Here is a 13,462-nt window from a genome sequence, read left to right as displayed (position 1 = left end):
CTAAGACAGTTTTGTTGACATTTTTACATTAGCGGTCAATGTTTAAAAATCAGGAGTCTCCCAGGAAAAACGAAGACCTTTGCTTCTTGGAAAGATCCGGCAGTGCCAAGCCTGCTTTCCCTCACCACACTACCTACAGGGGACAGGACAGGGCTTGGGCCCCCCAGCGCCCCCAGGCCCCGCTTCTTTCCTCTGGCTTCCATGGACATTTTGAGTTTGTGACCCCTGGGCAAAGGAGATGGCAATACTTGTATCTGTCAGTGCCAACACCAGGTACCAGGGCTTAACAAGCAAGGCCAGTTCTGGTGCAGCTTCCTCCCTGTATGTAGGCCCAACTTCGCCCTGCTTTGCAGAGCTTATGTGGAAGGCATCGGTTGACCCCTCCCCGCCCCTCTTCACTCTGTCCTTTGGCAGCTGCTGCCAGATGTGTTTTCAGAAATGATCCAAACATGAAATGTGTCCCCTGCTCCAGGTTGAGTACTATACCTGGTGTAGAAATCAGTGTTTCTAAAACCATAGTTCTGGGCTTCCCTGGTGGCGCAGTGGTTGAGAGTCCGCCTGCCGATGCAGGGGATGCGGGTTCGTGCCCCAGTCCCGGAAGATCCCACATGCCGCGGAGCGGCTGGACCCGTGAGCCATGGCCGCTGGGCCTGCGCGTCCGGAGCCTGTGCTCCGCCACGGGAGAGGCCACAGCGGTGAAAGGCCCGCGTACCGCAAAAAAAAAAAAAAAAAAAAAGGAAAAGCATAGTTCACAGACCACCTGTTGGACCCTCCAGGGAAGGCTTAGAAAATGCAGAGGCCTGCCCACCACCCTAGACCTGGGGAATCAGAATCTCTGGGGTGGGACCTGAGAATCTGCATTTTAAATGTGGTGCCCCAGGTGATTTTGGTGCACCTTAAGGCTTTAAGACCTGTAGTCATCTAGAGGGAGGAGAGTGAATGTAGGTTTAACTGGGCCCTGGGTCAGATCGGCCTCTTGGGTCTTTGGCCTCCTTGAAGGAAGACAGTCCTTTCCCCAGCCCTGAGCCTCCACCACAAACAAAGCCTGCTCCCCACCCCCAGGGCCGCAGGCCCCCAGGGCTCGGCCCTCTATCAGATTCCATCTCCTGTCACTTTCAGAACCAGTTCATTATTCCTTTATTATTCTCGTTCTCCTGCTTATCATTATTAATAATCATTCTAGACAGGCTGGGGTGCTGACAGCTCCCCCCTTGTCCATTCTTTCTGTCTGTTTTAATCCTGCCTGCTTATCTGGCATTAACCTGATCTTTTCCCCCATTTAATTAAGCCACATTGGTCAGCCCACTACTGCCCACGTGGAGACGGGCGTGAGTGGTTCTCCTGGTAGGCAGAGGAGTGATGGGATCTGTGGCCTGGACATTCCACCTCCCCAGAGGGTCCTGAGGGCAGGGACATGAGTCCCAGGCAGGGCCACGTCGGGGCTGGAGGGCTGGGGAGGCAGGGCTGGTGGTTGATCAGTACCCATCGAAAAGCAATGCTTCTCAAACCTTAGCCTCAGAATCACGGGGAGAGCCTGTTGAAACGCAGATCTCTGGGCCCCATCAGGGATTCTGATTCGGTAGGCAGCCATGAATGTGAACTCCTAATAAGCTCCCAGCTGGTGCTGATGCTGCTGATGTGAGGACCACATGTGGAGTGGCCCTCACATCAGCAGGCTGACCTCAGCTTAGTGACGGATACTGGGCAGGCCAAAGTGTGCCTTGATGGGAGCAGATTGCAGAGGAAGAGACTTGAGCAGCAGGAAATGATTTCAATTCCCCATTGTTGGTGAGGGCCTGAGCCAAGGGAAGCTCGGACTGAAAGGGAAGGGATGGATATGGATGCAGTACCTGCTCTAGAGAGGCCAGCGGGTCTCAGGGACGGTAGAAACAGTAAAGGAGAGAAAGTGAAGACACCTCTGTGGTTTTGAGTAACTGGCAGCACAGTGGTGCTTGACAGAAATAAGTACAAAGGAAACAGATGGGGACAGAGTAGGGATACGCTGAGGTCAAGACAAGCTACCGAGCTTGTGGGGCGTAGTGAAAAATGAAAATGCAAGACCCACTGTTCAAAAATTATCAAGAATCTCAAGATGGGGAGAACGGCTCAGTAGCCCAAGCGTGGGGCCTTTCTAAAGTGCAGGGCTTGGGCTTCCCTGGTGGCGCAGTGGCTGAGAGTCCGCCTGCCGATGCAGGGGACACGGGTTCGTGCCCCGGTCCGGGAAGATCCCACATGCCGCGGAGCGGCTGGGCCCGTGAGCCATGGCCGCCGAGCCTGCGCGTCCAGAGCCTGTGCTCCGCAACGGGAGGGGCCGCAACAGTGAGAGGCCCGCGTACCGGAAAAAAAATAAAATAAAATAAAATAAAGTGCAGGGCTCTGTGCAACTACACGACCACATGCCACAAAGCCGGCCCTGGCCAGATTCCCATAGTAGCTTCATAGCCAGACAGAACGACCATCACCTTGGCGGCCTGCCGGTCACTCTGGGGGTCTCTTAGGTGATTGGAACGTCCACTTCTGACGCCACTGAGACTAAATGAGAGGTCATAGGGCCCGAGTCACAATTAGAGTCTTATGAGGGAAAAGGCTCAACTAGGAAAATATAATGGGTTAATACATCAAAGAAGTTACCGGGAGGACCCAGGGAAGGGTACCATGGCCAGTATTTATACGAACTCACCACATTCAGGAGAACCTGATAATGTCTGCGGATGGACCTTTAGTTTTATAAGGCACCACTGATGGTGCATATACCGTTTCCAGGCATTGCACAAAGTCCTTTAATGTATTACTTTACTATCCTTAAAACTACCCCATAAAATGTGTATTACTGTCCCTCTTTTACAGATGAGGAAAGGGGTGGAGAGAGGCACAGTCACTTGCTAGTGAGGGAGGGAGCCAGCTCCTGAAGCCTGAGTGTGCGTTTGGGACTGGGAGTCTCGCAGTGCAAACAACCAGAGAACTGGGGGACTGATGTGGTGGGGTGGAGGGCGGGGCGCCAGGGGACAGAGCCGTGCACGTGCCTGGGTGTCACAGGGAAACGCATAGGCACCCAAGTGCCCGACAAAGATGGAAGGATTTAGAGCAATTAAAATGTTTTGCCTGGGAGCTGTTTGGAGGCTTTTTAAAAATTTTTTGATGCGAGAGTTTTCTGACTTCAAGGTGTTAACAGGCTCTCTAAATGGTTTTGTTTTTTAATTGCAGAAAATGACTGTGGAGCCATTAGATTTTTGCCTCTCTGCAGTTGTTTCTGAGCCCTTTCAGTCCTCCTTCTTCTATTTATTCTGTTTAATTCAGTCAGGTAGCTCCAGGGCAATGGAGATCAATACTCCTCTTTGATAGGAAAGAGTCAGGTTTGAAACCTAGAGATAAAACTGACACATTTTGTATAAATTTAATTAAAAATGCACCTTTAGTGGCTTGTTGCAGGCACAAAGCCAAGAGTCTATCTCTCCATCTCCCTCTCTCTCCCTTTCTCTCTCTCTTTCTCTCTCTCTCTCTCTCTCTCTCTCTCTCTCTCTCTCTCTCTCTCTCTCTCTCTCTCTCTCTCTCTCTCTCTCTTCCTCTGCCTCTCTCTCCGTCTCTCTTTCCTTTCTTGTTCCTGACAGGGAGATCTCTAACTCTGCCTCACCACAGCCTCATTTCATGTGTTTGGACTTGAAACTTCTGCGCTGAGGGACACTGAGGGAAGAGGATGAAATTCTAAGCAGATCAACCCACCTCATTTCCCCAGAGTAGGCTGGGGAGAGGGATGCTGCAGGGAGAGGACTTCGGAGCAGAAGCCCAGTCTGGGATGGGTTTGCTTTTCTTTTTAAAACCTGTTTTCTTTTGGTCCCGTGGCCTGCAGGCTCAGAGGATCCTCTGGTCCAGAGCTTGCAGCCCCAACTCCTGTCTCTCTGTCTCTGTCTCTCTCTGTCTCTTGATGGTTTTGACCTGCCTGCCATTGCAGCTGCTGGTGCCTCCTGGGGTCCTGGTGGGGTCCCGAGACAGCGGGGAAGGTACAGAAGGCCCCAGCCCCTCTCCAGTAACCCCAGGGCCGCGGCAAACATTTGTCTTGTGTTTTACAATCCACCCCTTCACCCCCTTCCCACCGGCTCTCTCAATCCCATTTGGCTTTCCTCATTTTTCACTTGAGTGGGTTTCCTATCCCCGACTCAACTCTGGCCTCACTCCGCTCAACACCAATAAAACACACTCAACACAGGTAGAACAAGGTGCCCGGGCCCCTGTGACAAATGGCTCGCCAGCCCTCTAAGCGCAGCTGTAAATCGCCCCTCCCGTGGCTGGGCGGGCCTGGTCCCGGCAGCCCGTCAGTGGGGATGGGGCAGCCAGGGGACCAGCATTTTGGCCAGCACCCCCAGGCCTTCCTGGGATCATGGACATCCAGGAGGGAGCAGGGGTGGCAAGTGGGAGGGAAGGGACCCCTGAAATGTTTACACCTGTGGCTTTGGCCGAAGCAGCTTGGACTTCCGCCTGTATTGAGCCAGAACTCCAGCAGCTGGCACTTGCTGCACGCTTACATGTGCCAGGCACCATGCTAAGGCCTGCCATCAAATTGTCTTTAATCCTCACAAAAACCCTACAAGGTGTTGTTACCGAGACCGTCCCTGTTTCACAGATGAAAACCCTGATGGAGGCCTAGCAAGGTCACAGAACTCGCCCAAGGTCATCTGGCTAGTAAATGGCGAGCCAGGATGAGGGCAGACTTCCTGGGCTCTAGAATCAGGGCTTTTCACCACCACGTCCATCCCATGTGCATGGCATCGGGCTGGGCCCGTTGCGGAGCAAGATGTAACCTCCGTCCTCCAGGGACTTTATGATATTGTGCCGAGGGGACTGGGGGTCCTGGAGGAAGATCGTGGATCCACAACGGGCTCTCCTCTGTGCTCCGTGAGGACCCTCCTGCCGGCTCCACAGCCCGTGGGCAGGGGAGGGGTGTTGCCCCTTGTCCCCAGAACAAGCTCTCAGAGGTGGGGAAGCCTGTGCTCTGCTGTTGTCCACCCTGGAGCAGTGAGGGTGCCGCCAACATGCAGAAGCAGAAGGGGGCCTTAGCACTGGCGGAAGCTGAGGAGGGCTGCTCTAGCACATTCTGCTGCCAGGGGAGCCTCTGGTGCTTGTGGATCTGTAACCTCATCCCCTGGGTATAAGGTAGTGCGGTGAAGCGACGTGTTCCAGCCGGTCTCGTCTTTTGCCTTGGGTGCCTTTAATCGCTGCAACTGCAAGTTCAGACGGGAGAGGGAGAGGCAGGCATCCCGAGTTTGAGCCACTGGGCCTTCCTCTCTGCATCCTTCCTTGCTGGCGACCACAAACACCGTAGCTTTGTGTCTAAAATGGCCGAGATAATTGAAACGGAATTTGGAATCAGGGCCCTGCAGGCAGCACTTGTTGAAAGAAGAAATAAAGATCGTTTGGGTCACATCTTTTGTAATTTGCGTTTCATAATTGTACCAGGAGCTGCTCAGGGAGGAGAGGCGGCACGTGAGGCAGCTCCCAGCCCACCAGCCACCCTCCCTCTCCCTGGCCCTGCTGGTGGGGAGGGGCAGGCAGGGAAGGGAGAGCTCGGGAAGGAAGCACACAAGTTGGAGAAAGTTCTCTCCGTGGGGCGGTGGCAGGAGAGAGGGCACGGCTTGGGGCGGGCCTGAGAGGCTGAGATGAAGGCCAAGTCAACATGCTGGGTGCCCTCACCTCCTGCACACCCTCCACTCACCCCCCCCATCCCCCTTTGAGGGGAGGCTGACTATCAGTGAGGTCGCCGGGGCCCAGGAGACTGCTGGAGTGATTTTGAACAGGCTTTAGTGGGACTCTGTTCGGCTCAAAAGCTTGGGACTCTGCCACTACTCAGTTTTCCTAGCCACACAAGCTGGGGCAGAAGGTGCTGCCCATCGGAGGGCAGATGCAGCCTACAGGCTGTGGGTCTGTGGGCAGTCTAGAGTGTCCTCCAGGAGCCCTCCAACCCATTATTCTCTAAACTCACAGACAGTCATGTTTGGTCCTCAAGGAATGTGCCACTGTGACACTGAAACAAGCCCCCCTCTCCTACCAACCTCATGTGCTATCCGTACGAAGAGTCACGCCCCCCCACCTCCAAAAAACATGTCCCCCCTTCCCTGTGAGGCTGCCCTTTCCTGTCTGCAAGAACCTGTGGGCTCAGGATCTCCAGGGCTCCTCCAGTGCCCACATCCTCATGGGGTCGGGGAGGCTCTGAGGAGCTCAGGCTTGGAGGTGGAGAGACGATGCTATGAGCTGAACTGTGTCCTCTGAAAATTCACATGTTGGAGTCCTAACCCCCAGTACCTCAGACTGTGACTGTCCTTGGAGATAGGGCCTTTGAAGAGGTGTTAAGGTAAGAGGAGGTCATATGGGTGGACCCTAATCCAATATGACTGATGTCCTTATAAGAAATGGGAGATGGGCTTCCCTGGTGGCGCAGTGGTTGAGAATCTGCCTGCCGATGCAGGGGACGCAGGTTCGTGCCCCGGTCTGGGAAGATCCCACATGCCGCGGAGCAGCTGGGCCCGTGAGCCATGGCCGCTGAGCCTGCGCGTCCGGAGCCTGTGCTGCGCAACGGGAGAGGCCACAACAGTGAGAGGCCCGCGTACCGCAAAAAAAAAAAAGAAATGGGAGAGACACCAGGGATGCTTGCACCCAGAGGAAGGGCCATGTGAGGACACAAGGGTAGCCATCTGCAAGCCAGGGAGGGAGGCCTTAGGAGAAACCAACCCTGCCCACACCTTGATCTTGGACTTCCAGCCTCCAAAACTGTGAGAAAGTAAATTTCTGTTACTTAAGCCAGCCAGTCAGTGGGACTTTAGTATGGCAGCCCTAGCAAACTAACACAGATGGTGAGTGGCAGGAAGACCTTGCCTATGACGTTTCTTGCCCTGGGTCCCCTCCCTCCCTGGCCCAGACATGCAAAATGTGTGCTTGAAAGTACCAAAGACATAAACTCTAGCTGCTTCCCTTTCCCGACAGGGCCAGAATCTAGATGACATGACACGTGGCTCAAGGAAGAGAATGTGCATGCCAGCCTTTGCCGGGGGCTCTCCCTCCAAGGCTCAGTGCTGCCCACCACCAGGCCCTGGGGATGGGACGCTCGTAGCTCTGTGAGGCCCAGCTTCCATGCCTGTCTTCTGCTCTTAAGCCTCTTCCCTTTTTGCCATTGGCCACAAAAAGTATCCCGTGTTGGTGACACAAGGGCCCTCTGCAGAAGCCAGAGTCCTTGTACATCTGGAACTACCCAGTCAGTAAGATTCCTGAACAAAGAGCTGTAAAAAAAAAGGAGGCATAAATGAAGAGCTTTCCAAGGTCTGGATGTGTGGTGTGAGCAGTGGTGAATTCCTCCCAAGGGCTCTGACACGCTGGACACACCCCTCTCAGGGAAGGCCTGTGGCCCCAGGGGCCCAGGGTGGCCGGAGGAGCACACCCTGATCCTGGGTTCTCCACAGTGCATGGCTTGGCCCTTCAGACGAGCAGGCACTGGGGAGCAGAGGTGACCCAGGGCTGGGAGATGGAGGAGAGGTGGCAGCAAAGGATGGAAACGGACAGACAGCGTCCAGGACTTTTCAGCTTGGAAGGGCTTTGTGGGGAAGAATCATGGCCCCGCTGACATTCCGGAGGACTGCGCCTGCTGCCAAGACCTGATTATGTGCTCCGGAATCTATTCATTTTAGTCCACGCTGGTGGGGGCGGTGGGTGGATGGCGGTATCTCCATTGCACCTGGGAGATAACAGGTTCAGAGAGGTTAGGGACTTGCTCATCATTGCACAGCTAAAAATGGCAGACCTGTAATTCAAATCCAGGACTTCTGGTCTCCCTATCCAGGCTTTTCCTTCTAGAGCAGGAGCTGGCATACTGCCACCTGCCACCCATTTTCACGTGGCCTGTGAGTTAAGAAAGGTTTTTACATTTTTAAACGGTTGGGGCAAAAAAAATGAAAAGAAAAAACCATACTTAATGACAAGTGAAAATGATATGAAATTCAACTTTCAGTATCTAATATTCACAGATATCTATAGATATTCTAATATTTATAGTTTTATTGGAAGACAGCCACACCCATCCATGTACATACCATCCTCTGCTTTCACGCTGCACCGGCAAAATTTGTTGGTTGTGACACAGACTGTATGGTCTTCAAAGCCTCAAATATTTACTTTCTGGGCCCTTACAGACATGCTTGCCAGCTTCTGCTTTAGAGTCCTATAACTTGGGAGATGGAAGAGGTTTTAGAAACTATAGTCAACAAAACCTTGCCTCTCTCTTACTCTATTCACCCATTTTCCAAATAAGCAGCATGACGCCCATCTCATCTGAGCAGCTGCTTTCCAAGGCTGCCCTCGGGTCCAGGTCCCCCGGCTCTCAGGAAGCTGAGCTCATGGCTGTCTACACTGGGGCTGGTAGGTAGGACTCTTTGCTCCGTGGTTGTGCCTGGTGCTTTCCTGGGGCTCCTTGGGCACCAAGTTAGCCGCATTCCCCAGGCTCGGGAGCTTGCAGCCTGGGGGAGGCAACAACTTCAGGGCCCAGAGGTGACCATCACCTGGCCAACAGGGAGGGGCACACGTGGGTACACTTGGGGGCAGTAATGCTGTGGTTCATGCAGGTTCAAGTCCCGGCTCTATAACCGTGACCTTGGGCGAATTACTTCAACATTCTGTACCTCAGTTTCCTCACTTGGAAAATGGGGGAAATAATAGCATTTACCCCATGGGGCTGTGTGAGGATTAAATGAGTCAGTGCATATAAAGTGCTTGGAATGGCGCCTGGCACGTGGTGTGTGTTGTGTTGAGTGGTGATGGTGGTGATCGTCAGCCCTGTCCTAGCCGGCTCCATTCTTCCAGCCCTACTAGGTTTAAGCAGAGATTTTTACTGGGCCTCCTCCTACAGGGACCTCCTCCCCCACGGCCTTCGCAAGACCGTCAGCTGCAAAGAGGAACAGGCCACAGGTCTTAGTTTGAGATTTTCTGCCGAATTTCCCACGGAGCCTGTGTCTGGGCTCAGGGAGATGGGGAACCCAGAGGCTCAAGGCCATAGACCGAGTGCTGTCTGTTTGGGGACTGAGGTGCTATGAAACATATGGGCGAGATGGCAGGGAAGGCGAGTGAACTGTCAGCATGCTTGAACCCCATAAATATAACATGGAGCCCAAAGAGCAAGTTGCAAGAGAAGATGAACCATGCGGTGGCCATTTATATAGAGATTTTTTTTTTTTTTTTTTTTTTTTTTTTTTGCGGTATGCGGGCCTCTCACTGTTGTGGCCTCTCCCGTTGCGGAGCACAGGCTCCGGACGCACAGGCTCAGCGGCCATGGCTCACGGGCCCAGCCGCTCCGCGGCATGTGGGATCTTCCCGGACCAGGGCACGAACCCGTGTCTCCTGCATCGGCAGGCGGATTCTCAACCACTGCGCCACCAGGGAAGCCCTATATAGAGATTTTAAACGTGCAAGACAAGTGTGCATTTTTGGTTAGGGATACATTCATCTATGATACAAGTCTAAGGAAATGTACAGGGATGATAAACACTGCATTCAGGATAGCAGTTCCGCTGCGGGGAGGAGAGGGCACATGGAGAGATGGAGAGGGGTGCCCGAGGGCCTTCACTTAAATTTGAAAAAAAAAAAAAAAAAAGTGATATTTTAAGCTGGAGGGTGAGTGTATGAGAGTCCCTCATATTATTCTTAATACATTTTGGTAGGTCTTAAGTATTTTATGATACATATATTTTTAATGTAGGCAAGGCTAATTTTGCAAAACCACGTAGAATTTTGGAGGCCATAAAATTTACCAAGAAGCCCCATGGTTGGGTCAGTAGGGACGAATGCATCGGGTGGACAGTGTGCCCTCGTGGTGTGCAGGCATGCCACTGTCACTCTGTTCCCTTTGTCCACGCGCACCGGTCCCCTCGCCCACACACATCGCTGGCCCCTCTCCCAGCCTCTTCGCCTATGCCTAGCAGCCCTTCCCCATCTGCTGGCTGTGTCGTTCCTTGCCCGGCCATGTGTCCTCTACGGGCTGGGGAGCCGGCAGAGACTCCGGCCCCCCTCCCCGCTGAGGCAGAGGGGCTTTGGAACATGTGTTTTGGGGAGGCAGACACCAGCTGGCTGGGGAGACATTTGCATATTCAACTGAGCCCCCCAGAGCCAAGCCAGGATTGTGAGGAGGAGGCTATGGCAGGACAGAGGGAGAGGGAAGGCTCTGGTCAGCTAGGGGTCAGGCGGAACAGATTTTGGATCAGAGAGACAGATGGTTAAAGTAGAAAAAGAGGGAGGGAGCAAATCCCGACTCATACATGAAGAAAGGCATTCGAGAGCCCTGAAATATCTTATATCTTCACAGGGCTTTGTGGGTTTTGAAGCATTTTCATCTCTTTCATTTGATTCCTCATTGCAGTCCTGCAGAGTAGGTATTACTATCATCCCCATTTTACAGATGAGGAAACTGAGGCTCAGAAAAATTAGACCCCTGATTCAAGATCACAGGGCTAGTGTGTAGGGGAGTCTCTGGACTCCTGGTATAGTGCTCTTTTCACTACATCTCAGAGCTAATTTGCCATCTCCACTTGCTCACCTTACATTCTTCTCTCAACCCTCTCCAGAGGGGTTTCTGACCCCTCCACCCCATTAAGACTGTTCTTCTCCAGGTCAACATTGACCCCTCGATGCCAAATCATGGTCACTTCTCTGTGTTCAGCTCACTTGACCTTTCTGCAGCACTTGACAGAGAGGTACCACTGACTTCATCTTTCTTTCTGGAACAGCCTCCTCCTTGGTTGCCATGACAGTACAAGCTCCCATTTCCCTCCCACCTCCTTGGCTGCTCTTTCTCTGTTCTTTTGCAAGCTCTGTTACACCTTCAAATGTTGGCGTGCTCCTAGCTTGGACCTCGGCCCTCTTCTCTTTCTTTTCTCTCTCTAGGCATGAACCTGAGCCACCTAGTCCAGCCCTGGTACTTCATATATCATCTGTGTTTAAGATTCTCACATCTGTTTCTGCAACGTTGCCCTTGCCTCAGGCCACCTTTCATTGTGGTCAAGAGCACAGACTCTGAAGTCAGACCACCTGGATTTGGATCTCAACTTTGCCACTTATTAGCTATGAGACCTTGGGCAACCTTTCTATGTCTCAGTCTTGCCATCTGTGAAAGGGGAATGCTAAAGCCCTTACCCCATAGGGCGGTTGTGAGAATTAAATGAAACGTAAATGGCTTAGAACATTGCCTGGCACATAGTAAGTGCTCAGTAAAGGCAAGATATTGTTACTTGACATCCATTCCTCCAATATGCCAAGCATCTTCCTACCCCAGGGCCTTTGCACTAGCCCATCCCTCTATCAGAATGTTCTTCCCTTGATTTTCCTAAGGCTGACTCCTTTTAATTCAGATTCCCCAACCATCCAGGCTGAAGTAGTCCCCTAGTCAGTGACTGTCATCTAAACCATTTAAAAATTTTTGTATGTGTTATACAAAATTTTTTGTATGTGTCAATTCCAGGTGTATCGCTTCAGATTCTTTTCCATTATAGGTTATTATAAGATATTTAATATAGTTCCCTGTGCTATACAGTAGGTCCTTGTTTATCTATTTTATATAGAGTAGTGTGTATCTGTTAATCCCAAACTCCTAATTTATCTCCCCTCTTTCCTCTTTGGTAACCATTAGTTTGTCTTCTATGTTTATGAGTCTATTTCTGTTTTGTAAATAAGTTCATTTGTATCATTTTTTTTTTAGATTCTACATATAAGTGATGTCATGTGATATTTGTCTTTCTCTGTCTTACTTCACTTAGTATGATGATCTCTAGGTCCATCCATGTTGCTGCAAATGGTATTATTTCTTTCCTTTTCTGGCTGAGTAATATTTCATTTTAAATATATAATATATATATATATATATATATATATATATATATATATATATACATACATACACACATCACATCTTCTTTATCCATTCATCTCTTGGTGGGCATTTAGTTTGTCTCCATGTCTTGGCTATTGTAAATACTGCTGCTATGAACATTGGGGTCCATGTATCTTTTTGAATTGGTATTCAAGTCTTTTCTGGATATATACTCAGGAGTGGGATTGCTGGGTCATATGGTATCTCTATGTTTAGTTTTTTTAAGGAACCTCCATACTGTTCTCCATAGTGGCTGCACCAATTTACAGTCCCACCAACAGTATAGGAGGGTTCCCTTTTCTCCACACCCTCTCCAGCATTTATTACTTGTAGACGTTTTTATTCTCTATTTTTAAAATTGAAGTATAGTTGATTTACAACGTTGCTAATTTCTGCTGTACAGCAAAGTGACTCAGTTATACACATATATACATTCTTTTCTTATATTCTTTTCCATTATGGTTTATCCCAGGAAAGTGGATATAGCTCTTTGTGCTATACAGTAGGACCTTGTTGTTTATCCATCCTCTAGTAATAGTTTGCATCTACTAACCCCAAACTCCCAGTCCATCCTTCTCCCTCCCCCTCTCCTCCTTGTCAACCACAAGTATGGTCTTTATGTCTGTGAGTCTGTTTCTGTTTTATAGATAAGGTCATTTGTGCCATATTTTACATTCCACATATAAGTGATTCATATGGTATTTGTCCTTCTCTTTCTGACTTACTTAGTATAATAATCTCTAGTGGCATCCGTGTTGCTGCAAATGGCATTATTTCATTCTTTTTTATGGCTGAGTAGTATTCCATTGTATATATGTACCACATCTTCTTTATCTATTCATCTGTCAATGGACATTTAGGTTGTTTCCATGTCTTGGCTATTGTGAAGAGTGCTGCTAGGAACATAGGCGTGCATGTAACTTTTTGAATTATAGTTTTGTCTGGGTACACGCACAGGAGTGGGATTGCTGGATCATATGGCAACTCTATTTTTAGTTTTTTGAGGAACCTCCATACTGTTTTCCACAGTGGCTGCACCAACTTATATTCCCACCAAGAGTGTAGGAGGGTTCCCTTTTCTCCACACCCTCTCCAGCATTTGTGATTTGTAGACTTTTTAATGATGGCCATTCTGACCAGTGGGAGCTGATACCTCGTGGTAGTTCTGATTTGCATTTCTCTAATAATTAGCGATGTGGAGCATCTTTTCATGTGTCTGTTGGCCATCTGTATGTCTTCTTTGAAGAAATGTCTATTTAGGTCTTCCCTGCAGAAGCATAAAACACCTTTTAATAGGTGTTTTCAAAGGTATCATAATCATGCTCCATGGACTTTAGGAAGAAAGCTAGACTTGATAGTTCAAAGTTCAATGGAGGCAGATGACAGCTTAGCAAAAGAGGAACTTTCTGTGACTAACGGATGGATACTCCAAATTGGAATGGGATATGGTGATGGAGGCATCGAGTCCTCACCATTGGAGTCATCCCTCCTGAAGCTGGGTGTTGTAGAGAAGACTCAGACATCAGGACCTTTGAGGGTCTATCTTTAAAGTTCTTAAGTTGAGCAGAT

This window comes from Kogia breviceps, chromosome 3, assembly GCF_026419965.1.
Source record: "Kogia breviceps isolate mKogBre1 chromosome 3, mKogBre1 haplotype 1, whole genome shotgun sequence".
NCBI classification, from domain to species: Eukaryota; Metazoa; Chordata; class Mammalia; order Artiodactyla; family Physeteridae; genus Kogia; species Kogia breviceps.
This window is presented reverse-complemented; position numbering follows the sequence as displayed.